The following is a 6,005-nucleotide window of genomic DNA, read 5'->3' on the forward strand; positions in this document are numbered from 1 at the left end:
CCACCCACCTCCCCAAACCACGTGCTGATTAGGGTCGGGTTAATTAAAATTCTTCAACTCGACGGCGCCACCCCCTCTCCACCCCTTTCGTCCCCCACTAGGAAATAAAAAAAATATTCCACTCACGACTTCAGTGAATCTTCGGTAATGGAAAAATATACCAATAAATATGCAGATACTTCTGATATTATTAATTTGATTAGTAATTGACAGGGGACTATAAAAAGTTAGTTGTTAATTAAATATACCAACACAATCGTTATAATTACATGACCCCTTAGATATTCCACGGATTAGGTTTATTTTTAATTATCAAGTGACACACCCGGTATGCAATTAAGACACGAAGCACAGATAGTGATGTAATAGACGCACGTGCGTTTATCCAAATGGCTATCCATTTATGCGTATTACTGTACACATAAAGTCCATCCACGTGTTCCATGTGCTTTTTTCGACTGCTCGACAGTACTCGGCTTAGGTACACCTGGCTTTTTTCCATAGAGTAATATAAATATTGGTAAAATTGAAACAAAAATTAGGGCTAATGATCAAAAGGTCGGAGTCGTTAAAAAAAATCAATCCATCAATTGAACAATAAAATATATTTTTTTCGAAACCATATATATATATATGTATACTTTCTAAGAAAAATATTTAGTGACACGTGGGCCTTGCAGGAGATTTCATTGGCCTTGATCTGTCAAAAAAAAAGGAATCAAACTTTTGCACCAACTTTAGATATACAAAGTAACATATACATATATAATATATAACAGCGATTAGATATTCGCAAGGTCGTCTGGAGACTCGCAGGGTTCCACGTGACGGTGCGGCAAAATAAGTAAACACGGTGATAAGAGATAACGAGAGACCCCCAATCAAGACTGAACATGGATAGTCCAAGCATTAGGAGTCGTCGTCAAGCGAATGTCTACCTGGTGAACTCGTCCGATTGGCATTTCATTAGTTTCCACCAATTTTGTAATATTACATAATCAAATCGTTAGCTATTCGATCCTCTTGTTTTTCACAATGCGATAACGCCTGATAAGGCGACGAGGTTGCTCTTACGAAACATGGCGCATCCACACGAAATTCCTTGACCGTCGACATTTATATTTTATTATATCGTATCTCGTAGTAGTGGATTTGAATAAATTTGAAATTCATGCTGCTTCGACAGCCATTGAATTTTCAACTAATTTCGCGGCTGGGCGGAGAGCGAAAAGTCACCTTGTTTTGTTTTTCTGATACGTCAGAGCGATGTTTTGTTTTTTTAAATTTTTATCAAGTTACGAGTCTGCTTATCATGCATGTCTTTATGTATATATATATATACTTTGTATGTATAGCTTTTCGCTAACGATGATTTCATAGTAGGAAATTTGTTTACTCATACAGTACGCTATGATCGATACCGAAAGTCTGTGTAAATAATATCGAACCAGACATCCAGTTAGACTGTGTAATTGGTATGACGTGATTATAAATGATCGTAGATCAATACGAGCGTATTGAACGTTCGAGATCTCCGACTGGGACCGTGATTTATTTAAATGAATTTTTTTTTCAGAATTATGAAAAACAAAATTCTAACATTAATTCTAAAACCAAATACAAAGGCACAAGTTTACACAAAGTGGGAATTTTAAATATATATAATATATAAAAAAAATTGATGTCATTGAAAATCATGATTTTCTTAAATTTACACGTTTTCTTCTCCGTATGCTAATTTTGTGTATCAAGTTTAATCGGTGAGATAGGAGATATAAGACACTTCTCAAGATAAAAATCTGTGTTGTACGTAAAAATATGAGTTTTGAGAGAAAAAAATAAATTTTTGGCAATTCAACCCAATGCAATCCTTATCGTTGGACCTGCTACGATATTACTTAATTATAAATCACTGATAAAATAGATAATGGCAAATCACTAGTTATGTGACATTTTTTCTGTACCATAAATCGCATGGATTCTTGATCGTGGAAATTTTATTGATCTCGATCGCGGTAGTGGCAAATGATATCGTGCCGATTCAAGGTCCTCCAATATGTATGATAAGAAATGTTGTTTTCCTTCTTTTTCTTTTTTTTTTGTCATATTGTCAAAGCATACCGAGCATTATCATCACTGAGGCAGACAATTGAAATATTGAAGTCGGTCCGAGCATAGAAATTTAATGATGAAATTCATTTCAGTTGGTTCTAAAACATATCGTAACATAAATAATGAAAATTAAATCTGAACAGTCAACGCTCATACGTCATCATGCGGCAGATAGGTAAAAATGTTATGTATTAGATGATATTAATCTCGAGTGGAGGGTTTCTAGCAGACGAAAAAAAAAAAGTACACTCGAGATTTAATCTAGGACGCGTTAAAATTGGCAGCATTGTGGTACCGATTAATATTTCGGAATTTATCATAGAACGATTAGACAAGACCGTCTGATTTTTGTACTGCGGATGAAAATTAATGAGACACGAGGACAGGCTGAAAATATTACCATGAAATTATATAGTTTGACAGATACGAGTTTTATTAAGTAAAAGACGTAAAAAGTGCAAACGCACTGGAAAGTCATGTGATTATCATAGTTTTATTTATTTTTTCAAGGTAATTGGGTCGAAGAAAGCCAACTGGTTTACGGCGTGGCCTTTTAACTTGATTCACTTTTATAGCTATTATAATCATAGGAGAAAATGATTAGGATTGCGTCGTGCGTGCTGAGGGAATTATTAATTGGCGAAAATAACGGAGAAAATTATAGGGTTAGCCGAAGGCAAAGAAAAACTGGCGAGGAGTCACAGTATAAGTGATTGTATGGATATATCGGTCTGTATAAATTGGAAGTTCAATAAAATTATGAATGATCGAGGGCAATTGTGATTAGAGAATAGAAGACGCTTATAGGATATTTTTTTTTATTTTTGTCACTCGTTCAATTTCCATTTTCCACAGATTTGGTCGATCCAAAATATTTGTTCGTTAAAACAGAATGAACTTCCTTTAAAAAGTGTTTATAGTTATTCCATTAGCAGAACTGATAACACTGATATCCAATGTATCAACAGATACAATAATCCTTGATAATAATACAAAAACGATTGACCGTAGGTTTGTATCGCCCTAATTATAGGATTACAGATCGATTACGAGAGATAATCGATCATTTTAATATCAAATAGGTGAGGGAGGAGGGGGTAGCTCGTGAATTTTCAAATCCGAGATAAGAACAGTGAAAACATTTATTAAAAAAAAATCAATGCCAGCGTTGAAAAAAAAAAGAATCACGAATACCATAATTCCCCGTGAATATAAAAACAATCGATTTTATTTTTGTCACGAAAAACAGAATCGCGAAAATCTAATAAATTGTCACGTCAGAGATCACGTAAATAATCGATCACCATGCCACTGATCTATATTGGTTTGTCATCGTCGATCACAATCAGCCGAAGAACGGTCGAATTTTCAAAATTACATAATCCAAGGTCAAGACACGTAATTTGTTATTTGCGCGAAGTTCACGAAAATATCGTAAATTTCTCCTATAAATATTGGTCAGTCGCTTCGATGGAAATTAGCTGGGAGCTTAGCTGCGTCTCATACCCAGATTCATCCCAGACGACCAGCAATCGACAAACTAAGCCATTGGGATGTCCGAACGGAAGCCTAAAAGAGGTTTTATGTTTTCGCGAAAAGAGAAAATTGTTCGGCAAGCCGGAAAGGCGTCTGGAGGGGGGCGATAAAGAATATCGAAGGAAAACCGTGGGAAAAGGGAAAAATGAATATGCTTGTGGGACGAAGAGTCAAATGTAGAAGATTGGATCACCGGATGCTGACCGTGAGTTTCGGAGTTACGGAACATCAGGGCCACTGTCTCCATGACAACTACTCGAAGAACCCTGTTTATTGACCGAGAATGATTACGCTACTCTTGCCCGGGTTACAGGTTAAAGCGAAATCCAAGGAAGACGTTTTTTTTTCCATCTGGTTACGAAACGGCGAGGCGTTGCCGAAAACAAAGGAAAAGAAAAAAAAGAGGCTCTTATCTCCCTGTCTTCGCTCTTATTGTAAACTTCAGTTTGGTTATACGGAAACAACACCGACCGTACTCTCGAGAGACAAACAAGTATTTGAATTAAAAAAAAAAAATTATACAATCTCGCAGTCGGTAGGACTCGAACCTACGCTCCCAGAGGGAATCTGATTTCTAGTCAGACGCCTTAACCACTCGGCCACGACTGCTTTCCGATAACGGGGCTTCGCTGACTAGAAAGAGACTCGATAACGTTTCGCTATACTTTCGCTGATAAGAGGAGAGATTTGAGAGAGATGAATTTTTTTATTTAAAGAAAAATATATTTATCCGTCAATCTAGAACGACGAAAGGAAATATTAGAAGAACAAAAACGTTCTTTATTATTCTCCTGCAGTTACATTCGTCGTATGGTTATTTAGACGATTAAGCAGCCACATACAGTACGCAAACTATATATAAATAAGATTGATTAATCGGAGAGAAAATAAAAGAAAAGACCCCGATAGATCGTTACAAAAGTAAGAAAATAACACGAGGCTGTCACGTTGATAGCTGCCGCGTATGAATCACGCGAGGTAAAAGAACCGCAAGAGATTGTTCCGATTTCATGAGTATACTGCATTCACTCTAGGCGTTTAGGAAAGGCGAGTGCAGGTGGATGCACGTGCAGGTATTAAATGCATCGAGAGAACGTAGATGCATCCATGTATCTAGGTTAAGCCTGGGTCGCCAATAAAGGCGCGTATGCAGAGACGGGCGGGCGACACAACACGGAATTAGCTAAGGTGGTACGTTCGTTACAAGGAAGAAATCTGCATTACCGACGAGTCAAAAAATGCAAAAGACCATTTCATCACTTTCCACGAGAATTCCCACGATAATAACAACAATAATGATAATCAATAGGCAACAGTAGCCCAACCAAAGATCGGAATCCCTATACAGGCTGATTCAATCGAAATGACTTTAAATTCGAACGACTGTGCCCGCCCGATGATTCGCCCTTGGGCCAACTGGTAGCCGTAACGAGTGCAGCAATTACATCGGTGATGAGATTACGTAAGGTCCGAGGTTGGCTCCCCTTAGGTTGACCTCCATGCGCAAGCGGGAAAAGATAGGACGAGGGGAGGTGGGGAAGAAAGATAAAATAAAAATAAAAGAGAGAGAGAGAGAGAGAGAGAGAGAGAGAGAGAGAGAGAGAGCAAGAGAGATAGCAGGAAAAGGAGAGCCAAGAAAAAGAGGCAAGTGCGACCAGAAGCCAGGAAGCTTGTAAACGGGATGAGGAGAGAGTGAGAGAAGTCGAAGGAGTGGAGCCGGAGGAGGAAAGAGAGGAAGAACAAAGAGAGAAAATGAATTCCCGAGTAAGACTGCTGGCACCAGGCGGTCTGCTCGGCGCAAGGTTTCGCTTAAGAATTCCCGCAGCCGATGCCAACCGACCGTCCTGGCCGCAGATCGTGCAGGCAAACACACATCGCGCATGCCGTCGGTACTGAAATTACATATATGTAGATAGACACCAGAACCCACTAACACGTATGTGGAATCCGCAACTCGTGCGTATTTTCACGCACGAACGAATCGCCAGGCTAACCGGATCAGTGTAGTGTGTCTTTGGGAACACATCTGGATATGTCTATGTAGATGGATCAAAGTGGAATAGAAATGGCTACCCGGATGATATGTGGGAAAAAGGATTCAGATCCACATACGCACGTGGGTATAGGTTGGATTCGCGTTACGCGCTCGGCTTTCCCCTCCGGTTCGATTCCTGCTCGCGCCTATACTAGTGATTAATTCCTAGGAATTAATCACTACGTACTGGGAATATTTTGGGGGCGAGCATTGTATGGTAGGTATGCTTGGTATTTTGGAAATAAATTTTCGTCATTTAGAAATATTTTTGAACTGCCGTAAAATGTCATAACCAAATGGGTCGTGTGGGGATTCTTTTTCT

At 38.7% G+C, this 6,005-nt stretch overlaps 2 protein-coding genes and 1 non-coding gene across 7 annotated transcripts in view; 1 reads left to right on the plus strand and 2 right to left on the minus strand.

The window, feature by feature from the left end:
- LOC107265120 (sestrin homolog) overlaps positions 1 to 6,005 on the minus strand; it is a 124,566-nt gene that overhangs the window by 25,287 nt on the left and 93,274 nt on the right. The gene's annotated exons all lie outside the window — the stretch shown is intronic.
- The window catches only part of LOC107265128, a 22,022-nt gene that overhangs the window by 9,166 nt on the left and 6,851 nt on the right, over positions 1 to 6,005 (plus strand). The gene's annotated exons all lie outside the window — the stretch shown is intronic.
- Trnas-aga lies at positions 4,176 to 4,257 on the minus strand. The gene has a single exon. It is a non-coding gene; the product is annotated as a tRNA-Ser (tRNA).

This window comes from Cephus cinctus, unplaced genomic scaffold (assembly GCF_000341935.2).
Source record: "Cephus cinctus unplaced genomic scaffold, Ccin1 Ccin1_scaffold0215, whole genome shotgun sequence".
NCBI classification, from domain to species: domain Eukaryota; kingdom Metazoa; phylum Arthropoda; class Insecta; order Hymenoptera; family Cephidae; genus Cephus; species Cephus cinctus.